The sequence below is a fragment of the Peromyscus eremicus genome, chromosome 3 (assembly GCF_949786415.1).
Source record: "Peromyscus eremicus chromosome 3, PerEre_H2_v1, whole genome shotgun sequence".
NCBI lineage: Eukaryota > Metazoa > Chordata > Mammalia > Rodentia > Cricetidae > Peromyscus > Peromyscus eremicus.
The window spans coordinates 21,459,830-21,482,225 of record NC_081418.1 but is presented as its reverse complement, the minus strand read 5'-3'; positions in this window follow the sequence as shown (position 1 = coordinate 21,482,225).

The window sequence follows — 22,396 nt, the reverse complement described above, 5'->3', positions numbered from 1 at the left end:
GCTCGAGGGTAGGGTACTATCATAATTTTTTTAATGTTTTCCCATTTGATTCTAATATATAGCCAGGGTTGGGGAATCGCAAGCTAGCTTCTTCTAGAAGCAGACCTGGGCCAAGCAGTTGCTAGTTGTTGGTAAAGTACAGGATGTAAAGGAAAGACATTGTAGGAGGTATAATAGTGTGGAGAAGGCTGAGCCTTGGCTGGACTCACAGGGCATTTTGGAACATAATTAATCCCACGTTTGTCCAGCCTTTAAGGAACAAAGTAAAGCACATGGAATAAAGCACTCCTACTTCAACAGCAATCAGTTATTAGGAGATTTGGAAGCTTCTGGCCACCTCCAGGACTACCCAGTGCCCAAGGCCATGGAGCTGAGGAAGCTCACAGGTTGAACAGTGATCAGCAAGCTCTCAGACACTGGAGGATTCATGCCCACAGCTGCTGGAAGGCATCCCAGGGGGATTTTAATGGAGCACAAGAGTTTTCATATAATACGTAAGTGGTTATTACTGCTATTTCTAGGTCCATTTTAGTTGGTACAGCTCTGAGCGAAGTCGTTAGGGAAACCCATTATATAAAATATCTGCTTCAAGGTTATAAAAAGCAATCTTTATTGCTAATCACAATTTCTAAATGTCAGATCAGGAACTCTGAAGGGTCTGAGATTCTCCTCCTACTTGTTAACTAACAAGTTAGCTTGACAGTTTTATGGATGTTGGCAGAAGCCATGAGATTCTCAGTCAGAGACAGAGAGTTTAATTACATTAATAGCAGTAGCCAGGGCATGTGCTTTGCAATGATTTTGAGACCTTAATTCCAGAGGGCAATTGAAAATTTGGTATTAGAAACACTGAGATGAACAAATAAGAAATGGTTGGATTTGTCATCTTCAGAAAGCCTCAGGATTCATTCACGTCTATGCATTCTAGGGTTTTTCATTATGAGGCATCGAGTTTTGACTAACATCTATAAATTTCTTAGCTCCTAACTTCTCAACGGGGCAGACACGAAGGGTCAAAGCAAGAACTCAAAGCAGGATGCTAGAGGCAGGAACTGATGCACAGGCCCTGTAAGAACACTGATTATAGGCTTGTTCCCTTACTCAACCTGCTTTTTTATACAACGCAGGGCCACCTCCCCCAAAGAATAACAACACCCGCAGTGGACTGAACCCTCCCCTATCAATCATTAGTCAAGAAAATGCCCTATAGACTTGCATACACCCCAATCTGATGGAGGCATTTTCTCAATTGAGGTTCCCTCTTCCAGATGACCCTGGCTTGTGTCAAGTTGACAAAAAACTAATCAGCACAGGTCCAATTTCAACAACCCCCTTCAAAAGTCCTTTCTTTTGCCTGCTCTCTCATTTCTTGATATATATGCAACAACTTCCAGCTTTGGATCAACTGTCTTCTTTGTTCATGTCTGTATCTGTTTCGTGTCTTTAGAGAAAAATCCTCTCCTGAGGAACATACACTGCTTGTTTTCTGTCCTCTTTGCTGATTTGATCATTCTTAACCAACTCCCTTTCTGTTTGCAGTTATTTCATGTATTTCCATTCATCATGTGACAGGGGACTTGCATGATTGTTTTGGTTCTCATAAATAGGTAAAGGTTCATAAAAAGATAATAGGTTCTCTATAGATAGGTAAAGTTGTCTAGGAAGCTTGAAGTTTTTTTTCTGGACAGAGTTTCAGGCCTTAACCATGTAAGAAATATCTGGGGCATGCTACTTCTAACAACAGTGGTAACAGTAACAATGCAATGATATATATATATATATATATATATATATATATATATATATGCTTTTTAAATATATAAGGATGTTGTGCTAAATGATATAAAGTGGCTGCTGAGGGACAAATACTGCACAGTTACACTTTCCTGAGATATCTAGGATACATAAGCCCAGAGAAGCAAAGGGCAGAATGATGGTTGCTAGGGGTTGAGGACAAGGGACAAGAAACATTATGTCAGTTGATATAAAATTCCAGTTATACAACATAATTTCCAGAGCCTTGCTGGACAGTGCTGTCCCTGTTGACAACAATACTATAGAGTAAACTTAAAGTCTGTTATGAAGGTAAATCTCATGAAGTGTTTTTATCACAATAAAAATATAATGTCACATTTTAAAACATGAGAACATTTTTTTTAGCACCAAGAAGTTCCAGTCCATGTGATAATAGCTATGCTTTTATGTGTATTCCAATGATTGGAAAATATTTCAATCAAGTCAGTATGAATGTAGTAAAGCTTTGAAATGAGCTTATGTTTTCTTTATCACAACAGATGGATATGTGTCTGAAAAATGTTCCCTCGTGTGGGAGAAATAGCATACTATAAAGTAGGCAAGCCCAATAGTTAAGGGCTTAAGAGTTTAATACCAAGAAGACTGAGATTTATTCTGTACGCAAGTGAAATCAGAAGAGGTCTCACAGCAAAGAAGCAAAATTCAATTGATTGAATTTACTGGAAGACAGCTTTGGCAGTACTGTGGAGAGTCGAGTGGTGCAGGGAACGTCCAGTGGCAGAGGATCAGCTAAGAGGCAAATGATGCTGTCAGGAGCCACAGTGGTGCAGAGACGCCCCTGCTGGGTGTGGAAGAATGCTGGAGACCACACAGTCATGGGCATTCCCACGCTTGGAAGATGTGTTAGACAATGAACAAAAGAAGGAATATCAGAGGTTGTGGCTTCTTTGTGACTAACTGTTTTGTGGGGGAAGGAGTAGGAAAAGGGGAGATATAGATAACAGAGAGGGATTCTCTACATACACACATGTTTTATATGCACAGATCTGCCCAATAATACATTCAAAGTGTATATAAACATTACAGTGTCACATGCATGCAGACGATATCCAATAAGCTTCTGTGTAAGCGGGTCTAAGTCTGAGGCACTAGGGGAAGAACTTCAGTTAGTGGGAAGCAGTGACCCTAAAAGAAACAGATTATGAGACATGGCAGGCTTTTCTCCCCGACCTCCCTTGGGCAGTCTAGGAGCAGCTGGAAGTGTTCGTCTAGATGCTTGCTGAGAGAGTTGGCATTTTTGTATGTTATTATAAATACATTTCATACTAGCCGATGAAACTCAAACGTCTACAAGGGTTTTGGTTTAGACTCTCTGGCAAACACAGATCGAGACATAGATTCTGAAAGAGTGTATCTGAGGATTTCGGGAAACACTGACATGCCCCAGAGAAGCACAGCAGGGAAAGAAAAGGACCAACAAGGGGTCATGGTAAGCAGGCAGCTTCAGTGGGAGGCGCCCTGGGGACCTTCTGGAAAAAGATACAATTCCAGTTGACAGCTCAGGTCCCAAGAGTAACAGCTCAGGGTCAGGCCTTGGTAAACCCAAAGGTCTGAAGGATATGAAAGGGATGAATGAATAATGTCTACTACCACAGGCTTAAGAAAAACAGATACAGCTGGATGTAATGGCACACACCTTTGATAATAACACTTGGGAGGCAGAGGCAGGAGGATCTCTGTGAGTTAGAGGCCAGCCTGGTCTACATAGTGAGTTCCAGGACAGCCAGAGTTACATAGTAAGAGCCTGTCTTGAAAACAACAACAGGAGGAGGAGGAGGAGGAGGACGAGGAGGAAGAGGAGGGGGAAGAGGAGAAGAAGAGGAGGGGGAGGAGGAGGAGGGAGAGGAGGAAGAGAGGAGGAGGAGGACGAGGAGGAAGAGGAGGAAGAAGAGGGGGAAGAGGAGAAGGAGAGGAGGAGGGGGAGGAGGAGGAGAGGAGGAGGAGGGGGAAGAGGAGGAGAGGAGGAGGAGGAGGAGGAGGGGGAGGAGGAGGAGGAAAAGGAGGAGGAGGGGGAGGAGGAGGGGGAGGAGGAGGAGGAAAAGGAGGAGGAGGGGAGGAGGAAAGGAGGAGGAGGGGGAGGAAGAGGAGGGGGAAGAGGAGGAGGAGAGCAGGAGGAGGAGGACGAGGAGGACGAGGAGGAAGAGGAGGGGGAAGAGGAGAAGAAGAGGAGGGGGAGGAGGAGGAGGAGGGAGAGGAGGAAGAGAGGAGGAGGAGGACAAGGAGAAAGAGGAGGAAGAAGAGGAGGAAGAGGAGAAGGAGAGGAGGAGGGGGAGGAGGAGGAGAGGAGGAGGAGGGGGAAGAGGAAGAGAGGAGGAGGAGGAAGAGGAGGAGGAGGAGGGGGAGGAGGAGGAGGAAAAGGAGGAGAGGGGGGAGGAGGAGGGGGAGGAGGAGGAGGAAAAGGAGGAGGAGGGGAGGAGGAAAGGAGGAGGAGGGGGAGGAGGAGGAGAGGAGGAGGAGGAAGAGGAGGGGGAAGAGGAGGAGGAGAGCAGGAGGAGGAGGAGGAGGAGGGGGGAGGAGGAGGAAAAGATTTGTACAAGCAGCAGAGAGGACACTCACCCCAGGCCTCTATGCTTATTGAAATCAGTAAGAAACACAGAAACAATACAATCTTAATTGAGCAGGAAGGGAAATGTCAGTATGAGCAAATGACTGGGCTTATGTGTTCAAAGGACGTAGGAAGGTGCCAACATACTGGGGTGCATTGGTCTTTACCCCAAGTACTCTTTTAAATATTCTTTCACAAAATTAATGCACAGGGTGACACAAGCCATATTTACACAAAAGTATATAATACACTTTGAACATTTCCTCCCACACTCCTGAAACTCTCCCCTTTTATCCCCTCCCCACTCCGATTAGTCTTCTTTGACCCCCTGGAATCTAGGGATCACGCCATCTGTACATAAATTATTTATGTATCTATCAATTCTAGGCCCACCAATCTGAGTGTTCATATTATACAGTACTTAAGTGTGTTAACCAGCTCTGCACACTATGACAATACTGGAGACAACTTAAAAAGATTAAGGTTTTTTGTTTTGGGTTGGTTGTTTGCATGCTTTTTGATTCATGATCTTAGAGATTTCAGTCCATGTTGGGTTGGCCCGTTTGCTTTGAGTCTCTGGTATACCATGTCATGTCAGGAACACATGGCTACCAAAGCCTGTCTTCTACACTACGACACAGGAACGAGAGTGGGGAGAAGAAGAGGTGAATGGCACAGAGTCCAGTGACCACATTTATGGAATGCCTTCATTTACTGAAAACTTCCTGCAAAGTCTATGTCCTAAAGTTTCCATCACCTACCAATAGTGCCATGCTTCGAACAAGCCTTTAACCTGTGGCCACTTTCAAGGACACAGAAGGTCCAAACTGTAACATTCTACCCTTGGCTCCCAAAGGCTTATTTATGCCCACCTCACAACGCAGCATGCATTCAGTCCATCCCAAGAGTCCCCACATCTCGACTGCTCAGGATCACTCAACTGAACTCCAAACTCTGCTCTGCTTTAGGCAAACTCAGCTTTGAGCCCTTGTGAAAAAGTCATGAAAAGGTTACATGCTTCCGAGATACAGTGGGTCAGGTTGTACATTCCCGTCCCAGAAGGAAGGAACAAGGAAGTACCAAGGGAAAGTGGCAGCAAAGCAGGACCCAAACCCAGTAGGGCAAGCGTTAAGTCCTAAGTCTCTGTGTTCATCGTCAGGAACCGGTTTAGGCAGCCCTGTTCCACCACATCAGCTCTCCTGGACAGGTTTTGCATGCTCTCTGCTTCTCTGCCTGGCAGGTATTACTCATCCTTGGCCACTCTCCCTTCCTTTGGCTTCCCTCTCCCAGCTCCAAGCATTCTCTTGTCAGAGTCCATTTGCAGAGATGCCACACTGCCTGGCCTCCCAGGCTTTCCTCTGAAGTCTTTCTGGAAGCTCCCATGACTTCATAAGTCTTACATTCAGTGCTTTAGATATGTGGAGAGCACCATTTATTGCAAACAACTGCATAATGTAGACCATTCGATATTGACTATAATTGTTCACTTGTTATGATGACTAATCTTAGTTGTTAACTTGATGCACTGGAAAGAGGGAACCTCAGTTGAGAAACTGGCTTGTGAACATGTCTCTGGAACATTTTCTTGATTGCTAATTGACATAGGAAGGCTCAGCCCACTGTGGGCAGTGCCACTCCTAGGCCCAGGCTGTATAAGGAAGGTAACTGAGCAAGCCATGCAAATAAGATAGTAAGTAGCATTCTTCCATAGTGTCTGCTTTAAGTTCCTGCCTCTGCTTCCCTCACTGTGGAAGAATGATGCTATTTTGATGTTTTATCATGGCAACAGAGAAACAAACTGCCTTTCTCACACAAAATGGGAATTGCTATGTTCCAATAAAACTTTGTTTGTAGATGATAAACTTTGACTTTCATACATTCTCTTGCTACTCTCAACCCTTACAATACAAAAATCAATTCTTAATTTCTAGGTAATTGTGAGCTTTGACTCATGGGTCACCTTTTCCTGAGCCCCACTACAGAAGCCTATCTCCTTGTGTAATAACTTGCAGCCTTTGATCATTATCTGTCTACGTCATAAGGTGACCTTACCAGTGTTCAATACAGTATCCTCACACATTGTGTGCTATTGATTTACAGACACATTGACAGTGACATTTTCTTAATCTTAATGATTTTAACAGTGGCTTTATGACTATTTTGTTAAGTTCCACGTTTATTATGACATACTTTGCTTACAGTAATATTTGCTGTACAGTGTAATAGTGTTTAGCATCTTCCCAAAGCTGTGCCATCATTAGTAATTAACTTTGGGGCATCTTTTACCACCCCAAAAAGAAAGTCACTTCCTACGCTCTTGCCCAGCTTTTGGCAGTCATTAGCCACTTTCTGTCTCTGGGGTTAGTTTTCCTACAGAGTTCATATAAATAGAATAACACAACCTGAGTGTCCTCTGTCTGGCTCCTCATACTTAGTATAATGTTTTCGTTGTTGGTGTAGGCTGCAGCATGAATCTGTACTTTGTTCATTTTTGTGGCTGAGTGATACCCCTTTGTACGCACACACCGTATTTCGTTTAGTGCCTTGTCAGTGTCTGGACACTAGGCTCTTTCTACTTTTTTGATTACCATGTATAGTACAGTTATAAACATTCATGTACAAGTTTTTGTATAGACATGTGTTTTCAGTTCTACGGGATATAAATCTAAGGATAGAATTGCTGGGTCAGATGGCACCCTGTTTAAACTGTGAGCAGCTCCCTCATCAATGCCCGTCTTTGCCATCCACTGTACCATGACTGCCACCTGGTGGACAGTGATTTGATCTCACAGTCACTTGTAAGGCCTGAGTTTAGGGAGGTAAAATTTGATGGGATAATTGTGTTTAAGAGTTTATATAATACAATATAAGGATTCCGCTTTTGTCAAATTTATAATTTCTGGTTTGGAGAAAATATACTCTCAACCAAACCAAGGCAGATCCAGAGCTCCCAAAAGAAGTCACCAACAATTTGTCGGAGGGGTGGCGCCAAATGGCATGGACTCAGTGGGCCCATGCAGATATCTGGCTTGGGTAATTCCTTGAGTGAAAAACGGATCATTCGCAGAACCCTACATTGTGGCACTCTACCCGTTGACACAAAAATCACAGCTTTCATTGTAAAGAAAATAAGAGAGTTTACCCTAGAGCCATTTTGAGTGACCACGACCTAGGAACACAGATTTAGGTCACCCCAAATTCCTTGTTTCAACATGGAAGCAGTTTCATGAACATTTATAGTTTTACAGGACAAAGGAAGTCATACGTCAGGGCAATTTTAAAATACACAGGGGGAGGTACATTAGAGAGGCAGTTACAGAGAGACTGGGGATTGTCTTTTTGTAAGTCATAAAATGCTGTCTGATGATGCTCTTAGCCTCTGAGCTGCTGAAAGCTAGGGGCCTACTGAGTTGATAAATCCCAAAGGTTTTTGGGTTTTTTTTTTTGTTGTTGTTGTTGTTTTTTTGAGACAGGGTTTCTCTGTGTAGCTTTGCGCCTTTCCTGGAACTCACTTGGTAGCCCAGGCTGGCCTCGAACTCACAGAGATCCGCCTGGCTCTGCCTCCCTAGTGCTGGGATTAAAGGCATGCACCACCACCGCCTGGCCTCCCAAAGGTTTTTATGTCACAAGATGTTAGTTCTAACACAGAGGTAGGCAAGGAATGGCTGTTGGGGGTGTGGCTAAGATCAGCCTAAGACATAAAGTAAGTAGTCATTGGACCAGTAACACTGCAGTCTCCGCACAGAACTGCAGCTCTAACGAGCCAGTCTCTGCAGACAGCTTCTCTCCAGGAGTCCTCGTTCACAGTGGAGAGATGGATGACAGGAAGTATGCTGGGCTTCCAGAGACAATGCGTGGAAAGGTTAGATAATGGGGAAACCTTAGGACAAGGTTATGTCAACCGTGATAGGACAGAGATTCAGAGTCACACCGCCACCCTCATCAGGCCTGAGGAATTCCCCTAGCCTTTCAGGGGCCTTGACCCAAGCCAAACCGGGACTCATGGCTTCAACAGTGGACATCATTTTAGGACTAGCTGGTACAGAGAAGTAGAGTTGGCCATTTTGCTAAAGGTATTTTCATATGGGACTAAGCAGAAGGTTTGGGAGGAAGAAAGGTACTGAGAAGAAAGTAAGACACATCACCGAGTATGAGTGTTAGCTCCTCACAGTCACAAAAAGGAAGACTTCACCATGTATGGGGGAGATAATCCAGGTGGAAATGCAATCTGATAAAGGAAAGGCAGACGCACACAATCGCTTGAGGGGTTAGTCTGCCGCCTTGTGTAAACAGGGATTGGAATGAGCAGCTGCAGAAGGGGAGAGGCCTTAAGCAATCCCTCACTGTGCTGAATTCTCAGTCTGTGGGTGAGACACTGCAGTCAGATCCTGGGCGTAGGTTTCCTTTTCTTTCTCAAATTCCCTGGATTACCCCTGACTCTCTAGTCTGCCTCAGTTCACCCTTCATGGCTTCTGTTCTGTCGTCTTTGGTTGTAGCATCCTAGCCCTTCCCCGGTATAAGAAGTGTGTGTGCATATGGGACACCTTGCAAAGAGAAATTTATAATCTATTGCCAGGCAGCGAGGGGGAGGGCAGAGAGCGCTCCTCCTGTCCCCTGTAGTTTGGCCTTCAACTCAAACTGAACCTCATGCAAAAGTGCAGCACATTGTACTCCGCCACACAGTGAGCACAGTGGCCTTTATGGCAAAGGGAACCTTGTTAAGATGCAGTTAAGTTGGAGAGACTAGCTTGGTTGTGTGTGTGCTGCAAGCCACAATAATATGAAGTAGGATTTCAGCTGATTATGACAAGCTATACCTGGAAGAAGCCAAGGGCCTTCCAGAGGTCAAGCTGACGCTCAAGGAGTCTTGGTGATATTGGCTTTTGATTATTAGCCATTTCCTGCTATGAATTTCTCGTGTGCTATTGTAGCTTCTCATCACTCATTGGGCACTGAAAGACCCTAGTCCTTCAGGCTTACACCCCCAAGCCTCAGGAAGAGAGAAACTTCAAGCACCAGGAAATGAGAAACTAAAAATCTAGTTCCAAGGGCCACCTGACTCAGCCACTACTCAATCACCCCTGTAACAATATAACAATGTAAAAAGATTTCTGTTAAGAGATGTGCTCAACTGTGACTGTGATAGTTGCAGGTGTTCCGGGAAGGACCACTGTGACCTTTGTGTAAGCTCCACTCCTGCCCTGATACCCCCCTTGAGGTTTCAGGAAGAATGTACATGCTGATGTAACTGTATCCACTCTGTGATCACCCTGTGATCAGGCCATGAAATTGTATGGGAATTGTAATCTTGTGGGGTTTGTGGGTTTTTCCTTTAAAAGCCCTTATGGGGCTGCAGCAAGATGCGGCTCTTGCTCTTAGGACCAGAGTTTGCCCTTCTGTACAGAAGCCAATAAAATCCTCATGCTGTTGCATCAACTGGACTGGAGTCTGGGTTCTTGGGGTGCCCACTTGAGACCCTAAACTTTGGGGTCCAACAGGTACAATTTCCCCTCTACTAATGGAATATTTAATTAACCTTCTGTGCAGTAACACAGCCAGGATCCCTAATTTCAGGCCTTTCTGTAATTATCATCCTGGCAGGATACAGCCAGGACCATCCCCAGATGGACGAAAATATCTTATCAGAGATACCTCTGGACTCTCTAAGAACAGACTTAAGCATCCAGACTATCTGACTGGGAAGGCCTGGTGGATGTGCTAATTAAGCTTAACTTTCTCCTTTCCAAAGTCTTATCTCTAGTTTCAGATTAACTCAGAGCTAAAGGGTTCCTACTTATAGGTACATCTAGCTGTGATGGAAGTTGCCTAGCCAAGTTGAATAGCAACCGAGCACACTTGCCAGAAATGGCGGGAGCAGAGATAGCTTGGAGAGATAAGGGCCAAAAGGGATAAATGGCAGTTTTATTTTCAGAGCAAGGATAGAAAAGCAAAAAAGAGAATGGAAGATCTAGATGGGTAAGAACTCGAGAGGAACGAACTGAGATGAGAAAGAACTAGACTGGAGGACTAGAAGAGAGAACTAGAGGAACAAGATGGAAGATGAGGAAGAGCCAGATGGGGAAGAACAAGATGAAGAAGAACAGGATGAGAGAGAAGGAGAATGGAGAGGAGCTGAGATGGGGGAGAACTAGATGGATGAGAACCTGGATGGGGCAGAACTAGATGAAGAAATTAAGATAGAACTTAAAGGGAACAGCAGATAAATGTAGAGAGAAATCAGGCAAGAAAGGAGCTAAGTAAGAGAGCAGAATTGAAGCTGTGTAGACAGAGAACTGACCCAGAGGATTAAAGTGAATGGACTAAAGAGTATTGTGTATGTAGATTTATTAGAGAATCCCTCAGATCAATCCGCCACTGGTAGCGTCTCTTCTGGAACTCTGGGAGAAGACTATCGAGGGGCTGGAACCCTATAGCTTTCATTATGTGTGAGTAAGCAGGAACCCTTGAGGAATTAGGATGTGGTAGGAAGAGAAAGTGGCTGCGAACCTGGGATACAGGCCATCTCTAGAAATGCAAGGGAACGGCATTTCTCCTAGGGATGCCAAAGTCATGGAAGTCTATTGATTCCTGAGGTTAGGAATTCTGATCTAATAAGTTTTATTGCTTTGTTCCCTTTTTGCGTTTACGTCACAATGTGTCGTGTGCTGTTACGGCAACAGGAAAGCAGCACAGGCTTTCAACTCTCCAGTGGAAAACATCAAAAAAGGCTTGCGTTTAAGATCATTCTAATCTCTTGCCTCGAATCCTCACTGTGGGGTTTCCACCAATCCTGGACCGACCTCTTGATTCTTGGCCAACCATAATTAACCCCCTCTTTTCTGCTTTAAGGAACCTGCCTTAAACTACACTTGGAATTCTTGGCAAACCCGGACCTTACTGTCCACTCCTCTTCTGTCCCTTCAAAACATGACCTAAGCTCTGAGTGTGTGACCATTTTTTTTTTTTACCCCAGCAAACAATAAGCTTAGTTTTGGCTAACCAACAGGTTGTCTTTGCTTTGATTTGGTTATTGGTTAATTGCTTGTGTTCTCTAAGGGTCCATTGTGATCAAAGACTTGGTCCTCGGGAGATGATTTGGGTGCAATAGTCGGTCCTCAAGTGCTGTCTTAGTTTGGGTTACTATTGGTATGGTGAGGTAACATGACCAAAAGTGAGTTGGGGAGGGAAGGATCTGTAGATGTAACCAACCATTGTATTAAATAAGAAACACAGAACCAATGCAAAGAAGAAAGCCAAGAGGTCAGAGCTAAGAGCTAAAAACCTTACCCTTCCTCTCGTGGTGGTCCTACCTCTCCGAAAGAGACCTACTTCCTGTGTCTGTCTTTTCTTGTAGAGTTTCTGTTTTGTCTTCTCATTGGTTGTAAACCCAACCACATGACCTCCTAGTCACTGCCTTGTCTGTACAGACCTCCAGGTCTTCTATGGTTGGTATTGAGATTAAAGGCATGTGTCTCTAATGCTGGCTGTATCCTTGAACACACAGAGATCTACCTAGCTCTGCCTACCAAGTGCTGGGATTAAAGGCATGCACCACCACTGCCCAGCTTTCCTATGGCTTGCTAATAGCTCTGACCCCCGGGCAACTTTATTTATTAACATACAAATAACATTTTAGTACAAATAAAATACCACCATAAGGATCTATTTGGCTTACAATTCAGCATTGCTGTTCATCATTGAAGGCAGGCAGGACAGGAACTCAGACAGGGCAGGATCTTGGAGGCAGGAGCAGATGCACAGGCCATGGGGGTGGGGTGCTGCTTACTGGTGAGTTCCTCATGGCTTGCTCAACCTGCTTTCCTATAGAACCCAGAACCAGCAGCCCAGGGGTGGCTCCACCCACCATGGGCTGAGCCTTCCTCCAGCATTAATTAAGAAAATGCCTTGCAGGCTCATCTGCTTAGAGCCTGATGTTATAGAGACATTTTCTCAATTGGGAGTCCCTTCCCTCAGATGACTGTAGGTTATGTCAAGTTGACATAAAACCAGCCGGCATTGGTGCTATTGGAGATTGTGCAATATTTAGTAGGCAATGCCTAGTAGGACATAGAATGTGAGTCCTTAGTTTCTCTCTGTCTCTCTCCCTCTGTCTCTCTCTCTCTGTCTCTCCCTCTCTCTGACTTCTTATTTAACAATTTAAGCTCTCTCTCTCTCAGTCTCTCTCTCTCTCTCCTCTCTCTCTCTCTCTCTCTCTCTCTCTCTCACACACACACACACACACACACACACACACACACACACACATGTCCATACCATAATGAACTACAGTCAGGAAGGCTTTGGCCACAACTGAGCAATGGCAGGTAGCAGTCCCTTGAACCTCTAGAATAGTGAGTTAAACAAACCTTTCTTCTATATTAAGTAGATGTTTCAAGTATTTTGCTGCAGTAAACAATGCTGACATTTGATGAGCTAGTGTCTGATCTCTGCCTGAGTCAAGCCAACAGCACTTGTTAGATTTCTGATATGACTTTTAGAGCTCAATAGCAATGTCAACTAACAATGCTTCCAGCCTCCTGGATAGAAGGTGCAATGTCAGAGATCACATATGTTGTATCCTGTTGAAAGATCCAAACCTCTGTTGGGTGTGGTGGAAGTGTATAACCCTCTCTTCTTTTGGAGGGCAGATGTGGACAGATGCATGGGCTCCCATGGGGATTATCTTAGGATGGAGATTATTATCAAAAGCAAAGTTTAGATGGGCAACATTTAACAAGCCTTAGAAATGACTAAATCCCTGGGTATTAGGGTCTTTCAATTCAGGACAAGTGATATCTGTGAACTTCCTGGCCCACAACTGTCTGGGGACAGTGGCTTGAAGAACTGTCCCATTATACAGAAGACCAATTTGGAGAAAAGTTTTGAGTCACTGAGATTCGACCCTAGTGTGTGCTTTATTAAAACATTCAATATTATCACTGACATTTCTACCATCGTCTTTTGTTCCAGTATATTCTATTAAACAATATACTTTCCCCACTAGTCCATGTTTTCTTATTCTGTCAAAACATTGGTTCCCATGCCTCTCAGTACCAAGCCCAAGCCACAGTGTGAAAATAATTCTTTCATAGCATCTATTTTCTTGCCTTTTGTACTTACTCTTTGTCCCAGTCTGTAACAAATAAATCTGCACTAATAAGCTGTGTGCAGTCTCACTTCTGGTCCTGGCTGCCAAGGATTTTCTCTCTTTATTGATTATACTATTAGAAGTAAATGGTTTCCAGCCTTTGTGTGACCTCAATAATTGTCTGTCCTCCTGTTTACTTGTCCCAATCAGCTCTTTTCCCACAGGCCACCCATGACTTCCACCCTTGTCTCTTCAAATTGACACTCTCAGCAGACTTCTCAGGGGAAGTAGAAAGTCTTCCAACTTTTCTCACTTTTCTTTAGGCTCCCCTGAATGTACCCATTCTACTTTGCCTCTGCTCTTAACAAGGAGGTCACCTTCTCAGAGATCAGCTCCTTCTCCTGGGCCAACACCTTCTGTCTTGTTCATATTCCTTGGAGACTTTTTTCCTCTAGATTGTTTTTCATCCAATATGTTTTGATCATGTTTTTTCCCTCCTCTAGTTCCCCCCATATCCTCCTCATACCCCTACCCACCCAATTTCATGTACCGTCTCTCTCTCTCTCTCTCTCTCTCTCTCTCTCTCTCTCTCTCTCTCTCTATCCCTCTCAAAAAACCCTCCACAAAAATGAAAACCAAAACAAACAAACAAAAACCCAATAAGACAAAAATTGCCAAGTAAAACAAACAAACAAACAAACAAACAAACGTAAATCCATGATTTGTGTGTGTGTGTGTTGGCCACTACTCCTGGGCCCAGGACCTGCTCTGGAGTGTAGAAAACCAGATCTATATCCTGTACGGTGAGATGGGAGGCAGGGACAGGAGAACCACCAGGAAACTCAAAGGCTAGCTAGCTAGCCCCGCATCACAGTAGCAAGAACAAGAGAGACCCTGCTGCAAAAAAGGTAGAAGGGCAAGGAGCAGTTTCCAAAAGTGGTCCTCTGACTTCTGGAGGTGAGCTGTTGCTCATCTTCTGTCTGCTTTTCCAATTTAACTTGTTTTCAGCTCTGCTCACTTGTTCCCTCAGCACAACGGATTTTGCTCCCTAAGCATGATTCATGGCTTAGACCACACATCCTTTACTTACTCAGTTCCAGTTGTGAGCACCTGTGTTGCTCCTAACCCTAGGGAACATCTGCAAGTTTCCTAAATCCTTCGTGTTTACCTTGTAGAGAGGAGAACTATAAAGATGTAAATGTACAATATATCAGATAGAGCTAAGGAAAAGTTTAGAAAGTAGAGCAGATGCAAAAGACAAATGTAATAGTCACACTGATGGTATTTAGCAAGGTCACTATTACAAACACCAGCAACAATGCTAATCACCTCATTTGTCTTCATTCAACTTAATCCTTTAAATTTTATTAAATTTGACTAAATATTACTACTACAGTTTGCTGAAGACCTTTACCATAATTCAAAGTCACCAGTAATAAAATTGACTTCCAACTTGGATTTAACCTAGATTAATCTAGCCATACAACTGTTTTTTTTTTTTTAATCTATACCCTGTAGTGTCAAATGCATGCCAGCACTGTGCGTGTGTCTTCTGGGGAGATTTAAAAGGTGCAGGTGTCTTTATTGTAACCCTGTATTACATTTAAGTAACCATCACAGTGGCTGGGGTTAGGAAACATGTGCTTTTGAAAAAGTCACAGACAATGTCGCATAAAAGAGAGAAAGTCCCTTAGTGGCTGTTTGAAGGGCTACATCTCACTAGAGAAGTATTTTGCTACAAAACCATCTGAAGTGGGATCTTGGGGGTGACTGGGGAAAAGTCCAACGTGATGGAGCAGGCACTGGAAAAGACATTAATGAGCACACTGGCACCAGGAAACAAGGCCCTTCCCTCTTGTTCCCTCTCCCAACAGAGCCTAGCATCATGCCAGCTGCCTGAGAAAACTCAAAGGGTCCAGGTTCGATTCCACCGGACAGTTTTTGATGAGCATGGAGCTGAAAGGCTATTAACTATTAACAGGTCCAGGGAGGATGGCTGCGGGCTCCTTTCCTTTCCTTCCTTACCATCTTATCCAGTTGGTATCATGTCCTGTAGAACTTTCGCAATAGCTAGCTAGTGGCATAGTGGCATCCTCATTTTCTTCCTCTTCAGTGGTCTCCTGCCCCCAACTCTTCCCATTGCTTCAATTGACTTTTGACCTTTCCCCTTGAAGTTAAATACATATGGTGATGAAGTGGGAAATAATTTCTCTGTTAATGTACCAAGAGACAAGGTAGTAACTGGTCTAAACTGACAGAACCCATAATGTGGCAATATAATACCTGTATATGTACCTGAGCATGAGAATTTCTTGGCTGGGGAGTGGTGGCTCATGTCTTTAATCCTAGCACTCAAGAGGTAGAAACAGGTGGACCTCTGAGTTCAAGGCCAGCCTGGTCTATAGTGTGAAGTCCAGAACAGCCAGTGCTACACAGAGAAAACCTTGTTTCAAAAAACAAACAAACAAACAAACAAAAAAAAACAAACAAAAAAAAACACAAAGAAAGAAAGAATTTCTTTTCTTGAACTTTCTACCCTATTTTATCTCACTGCATTTTAGTTTAGGAACACTCAGTACATTCCAGAAATGGCAAGAGTCAAAAGATTGGGTGAAGAATTAAAGAGCAAGTGTCCTGTTTTTCCAAGGAAATCTGACTTTAAAATACTGAAAAGGAAGTCTTTCTAAATCCTAGGTTGAAGATAAGAGCAAAGAGATGACCATCAAGTATATAACAACTAATCATGTGTATACACTGTCTTGAAAGATAGATTTGGGCAAAGTCGACTTCTACACTACATGGTGCAAAGATACACAGTGAACATGTTCTCGTTTTAATTAACAACCAGAAAGAAAGGGAAAAAAAATAAATGAATGTTTAGGTCAAAGAAAATGTTTTAATGTATAATATTAATATATTTGGCTGCATATCAAAATGTTAGTGTAGGAAATGTAGGGCCCATGAAAGTCATGATGCAGCCCTGTGTTTGGGGGTCCAACAGAAGTTGAGAATCCAATTCAGTGTTTTCTAACCCAGTGGCCATGGGTTCACAGAGTTATGGCAAAATTTGATGAATTTCTTCTTGTCATATTGCTTGTAGAGTGAATGATAGTCTCTGATAAACAACATTAGTGTGTTTTTAGGTGCTGACTAAGATGAAATGTATTTCAGGGTATTTCTAAAGTCACTCTCTTATAACATGTACTCAGCAATATAACGGACAGAATGCTATTGTAGACTTATCTGGTCTACTGTAAGAGTGACCCATATAGCTCCCTGAAAGACGACCCAGTCCCTGTTGGAGATGATGAGCAGTATGTAGTGCTCTTAATTTCAAGAGGAAGGCTTCATTCTGAATTAGTTATGGTCTTCTTAGTGGTCATGACATGAGTGATAAGCTCATGATATGTAGGAACTAGCCATGTCAAGACCTGAGGGCAGAGTAGTCCAGATGGAGGGGAGAGCAGAGCAAAGTTCCAGAAAAGATGGTGGAATATATCATCAAAAGTCATTCCTAGGGCCTGGAGAGATGGCTCAGCGATTAAGAGCACTGATTGCTCTTCAGAGGTCCTGAGTTCAATTCTCAGCAACCACATGGTGTCTTACAACCACCCGTAACGAGATCTAGTGCCCTCTTCTGGTCTTCAAGGTCACATGCAGCGGAATACTATATACATAATAAATATTTTTTAAAAAGTCATTCCTAAGGGGTAATATGGAAAGAGACAAGAATTAGGAGGGCTAATTGGACAGACAGTTTCTGTTTTTAACTCCCCCTTTTCTAGACAGAAACCAGCTGAGGGATCAAGCATATTTATGGCAGTTGTAAAATGTTATATTCCCTGAGGAGCAGATATGAGTTTAAAGATGAACCGAAATCCGGCATCCCAGAGTCCAGAGCTCACATAGCCCCTCTCCTGGAGCTCACACTGTTATTCTCAAGGTCTTGTTTCACAACCAAACCATTGTGTAAAGAAATATTCAGACTCATAATTTTAAGAGGGCTTTGTTGCTTATTAAACTGTACCATAGATAAGAATGAGAGAATATACACCATTCAAGGGCCGAGGATCACCCTAATGATGTGTACTTGATTAGTTCTTTTAAATTTACTTTTATTTTTTAACGAATTCCCTGCAAGTGCCTGCCTTGAGGGGATTTCTCTCAGGGTCCAGAACAGGTGCTACAAATGGCTAAGGATTCTAATCTGAGGGATATTCAATGAATCTAAGCACACTGAGTTTGTTAGTCCATTCACTTTATTCTTCTAAGTCAATTCTAACTACACAGTTTCTTTTCTGTTCTCATATTTAGCTCCTCTCAGTCCCTCCTGCTCTCAGCCCCTCTGCTGTTCTACCTAGTTCTTTCCATCTTTGTCCTCCTCTTTGTTCTTCACAATCCATTCTCTTCTTACTGTTCTCTCGTATCTATCTCGGTCCTTTCCATCTTCTTCCCTTCCTTGTTACCCCAAGCATACATATATATATCCATCCATTCATTAACAACTTGTAGTAAAAACTACAAAGTAAACTCTCAGGCTTAAGTATTCTGATAAGAGTCACACTTGGCAAAGACTTGGTCATTGACAACAACTGTAGGTTGTAAAAAGTTCTGACTATCTCTTTAAAAGATAGCTACAAAGGTTATAAGGAAAAATTAAACCAATAAGAGATTTAAGGAAAAGGCAGAGAATATGTGTACTATTTTATGTGATTAATAATATCCAGATATGCTTGGTCAGTTAACAGCCTTTTTCTGTTAGTCACCTGAATCTCAGGACCTATATATAATTAGTCTACTGAGCCTAAAATCTTGCATTTAAAACTGGTGTAGAAATAAATACAAAGTGTTGTTATTTGAATCAGAGTGGGGGTTGCTAGTGGAGAAAGCTTAGGGTAACATAGGTGCTATTGATCTCTTGAAGGACTAAGATATACCAAGGCCAGACACCTTCACTATCACTTCTGGTTCACTATAATTCTTCTGAAGGGTTTTGATCTAACAAGGCCAGGCACCTACAATTCTGCTCTGTGAAAGTTCTATGAAGACACTATGTCTGGCCAATATTTACCTTGTCAGTGGCTAAGGTTGGAGAACAAGACCTCTAAGTGTCTACAGTCCACATGGAAAAATAGATCTAGTATGAAGCGTATTTTAATACGTTTCTATTCATAAAAATTGTACAGTTAAATAAGAAACTATCTTCTAGACTATTCACAATTACGTGTGCCCATAAGACTGAGATGCAATCATGAGATTACATATACAGGTAACATGGAGATGCATGGTAAATGGGGAGAATCATAGCTGTTACTGCACAAGAAGTTTACAAGAGACAGCCACTTCATTCAAAAGTCAGTAATTCCACAACACCTTGCATGATGGTTTCCTCTAACAGAACTTTTAGTTCTGATAGGTAGACCTTCTGAACTCTAGTTGTCACTACTGTATCCTCCATGGAATTTTGTCACCAGCGACTCTCAATAATCTTTTACTTGTATAAGTATTTTTTTTTGTCTATGCACCATGAGTGTGCAGGGCCCACAGATGCCAGAAGACAGTGTCAGCTCCCCTGGAACTGGAATTACAGACAGTTGTAAGCTGCCGTGTTGGTGGTAAAAATCAAACCTGGGTCCTCTGGATTTGCTCTTCACCACTGAGACATCTCTCCAGGCCCCCTTGGCTAGTTCTTAATAGAAAACTGTGTTTGCTGAAAAGTCATGAGCCAGATAGTCTATTGAAAACTAGCCTTAGACCACATTCTGCCATGTGCCAAAGAAAGCCCATGATAGTGTTTTCAACAGTATAGTTTTATTCACTTGCTAGAGCACAATCATCTTATTCCTTTAGTCATTCTGAAAATGTATTGAAGGTTGATTTGAGACAAAGGCAAACTGTTTCAGAGACAGGATATGGTAGTCTTTACATAACATCTCCATCAGAGATTAAAACCAATGGCAGGTCACAACATGACACAAGGTCAAGAATAGATGTCATCTATGAAGCTACAAACTAGCCATAGAGTAGTTCTCTACAAATTGTTTTGTCTGCAATGAGTTCCTCACTTTCCAGTCCAATGATAAAAAGTTCCTTATTCCATATACTGATGGTATTGGCCTACTCTGAGCTGTTATAACACTTTGTTCATTGTTTGCAGCTCACCACTTCCTGGCAGTTTTCTCTTTCATGGTTGATGACCTTTTTTTTTTCTTTACTCTAGAATATTAGCATTCTGAACTTGGCCTTTAATTCCTTCCTAACTCTCAACTTTCAGGACTTTTGTTTTTCACTTTCTAAACATGTTGAAGACTGTCAAATATACCACTTTTTATTCAACTGTTTTGTGTCAGGGACTATGTATGTATCTTACTAATTCTTTCAGAAATCTCGAAAGGTCATTATTAGCATCCAGTTCACATGAGGTTCAAAGTCACATGCTTTGCTCAAGTCACAGTTTGGGTGAACTAGGATTTGATCTGAGATCTGGCTACAAAATCATCTTAAACTTATTCTGTTCTATCAAACATATCTCCAACTCAGGTTAAACACAAGACAGGGACCTCAGGGGACAGCCTAGACAGATCAATAAAAACTCTTTTAAGCATTTACATTCTCCTTAGATCATAGATATGTAAATAGCCTTCTTCATCTTTCTGTGAGAGCAGTCATGAACACATCTAAAGGAATGCATTTTAAGGTGGGTGTAGAAGCTGAAGGATTTTCAAGTCTTTAAATTTTAAATAAATTTATCGAATCACAAAATGAGTATCTTAATTTTTCTCAGTTCGTAAGTAAAAAATAACTATTGTCATGTGAATCGGTTCAGCTTGTCATAGGAAAAAGACATGCTTACTCATAACTCTATATCAACTAGACTATGTTCATGTAAAATTTCTTTTTTAACTAATATTTTTAGCCAGACACTTCTTTGGCTGTAGACCTGGGGCTAGAGTGTATTTTATAAAATAAACTATGTAATATAAGAATGACAAAGTGCATGGAGGACAATGCCACCATACAGACACCAAGACCTCAAACAAGAACACAGTCAATTCTTTCTTAATAGCCCAATTGAAATAAGAAAAGATAGCTGTGGTCTTTTTGTTGGCTTCCAAGAGGAATTTAGATAAAGCTTGAAAAAGGATTCTTCTTAATAAGGTATTAAACCTCACTGATCTGGTCTTCTAACCTCTGATATTGCTAACATGCCTCTTGTACCAATATTATAAGGCTGGGGCATCAAGTATAAGGAAGTAGTCATTTTTCTGCAGACTATGAAAAACTTCATCAGATGACTTATTCCATTCCAATTCAATGCAAAGTAATTCAACAAAGGTTCACACGCAGTAAGTCTGCTTGGTAGGGCTTAGACTGTTCTAAAAAGTTGGGTTGACTGATAAAGTCGAGGGAGAAATAAAATGGAGGGGAAGGCAGTAACAATGAACGATGGCATCCCTAAAGGAATTCTCAACAAAATGCAGAAGCACATCATTTCTTGTTGATTGCTTGCTGACTGATTAACCATGGTGCTGGGGATGAACCTACATGCCCAGAAAGTGCTCTGCCACTGAGTTATATCCCCAACTCATATTTTAATAGCAAGACAGGCAACCTCCTAATAACCAGAGATGAAGTCATCTCTAGTGAAAAATGAGCTCTCTTTTGTCTCAGCACCAAACCTGTTTGGAAGGGGCATTCCAATTCCAGACAAATAGAAGAGGATGAGAACAGTGGACCTTGCAGGAAGATGTGAGCAGGAAAGCTGAGGACAGCTCTGGACAGAGTCATGCATGTTGTCCACATGACTCTGCACTCCTCTTCGACTCTCCACACCTCACAGCACTCTGGTAAACAGATGGATTTGTCACCCTTTAAACTTATATCTCCACTCTCCATCAGGGCATGGCAGCATGCTGGGCCATGCTTGGTGCTCATGGTAGAACCAGATGAAGTGAATCCATAGGTTGCTTTGGGATCATGTTGGGATATTTCCTTATTCGTGACTCCCAAGCTCCCCTTCGCCTTCTGCTCATTTTCAGACTTGGGATGAAGCTCAATGGTAGAGCAAATACTTTGTATTCACAAGGTCCTGAATTACTCAACAACCCCAACATTTGCTTATATACATATTTATTTCTATGTATATATATATAGATTTATAAATAAATACATATTGATATAAACACAAATGTCAATATATAGGTGACATAAAATTCACATTTCTCACTTTATAGTTCATATTTGTTATTTATTATATTCACAGTGATGCACAATTGATGTGCTTTTGTAAGGCATTGTGTCTTCAGATACCATGTGAAACTAAAAAACACCCCTTCAAGAGATCAAACCAGACTCCAAGAAAGTCACTTTTTCAAACTAGCAAGTATTTTCTTATCGTTTTTATTCTTAGCTCATTGAGACACATCTGGGAATCAATGAGCATGTTCTGTACACCTCTCCAGGTCTGAAAGGGTGGATGAGGCTGCATAGGGTCCAGAAGACCTCCCTTCTCCAGTCTGAGACCCGCATCTCATGGCCACGTGTCAAGGTGGTCAGCAGAGCAGGGAGCAGGCCTTGAACCTTTTCGTGTGTTCCAGCTTCTCTACTAAGTTGCCAACCTTCCCTTTCCTTCCAAACCTCCCAGGAAACATGCTTTATTTTCAGTCATGCTTGTCAGTGCGGGGACTGAGAGTCTGAGGGGGCCTTGCTCAAGACCACGCAGCTTCAAGGTTATGTATTGTGGATTGTCTGGTCCAGCGGGGGCCATGCCAAGAGTTTTTCTCTCAGAACTGCTTGTAGTCCCAACACTTCTGAAGTTAAATGTGATTGGTTTTTGTTTTTGTTTTTTTCCCACAAACCAATTCTTCAACTATTTGGCCATGACTGGCATCCTATGATTTAATTTAATTTAAACCTGTTTTTGTTGTTGTTTAACCTGGAGTTAGCAT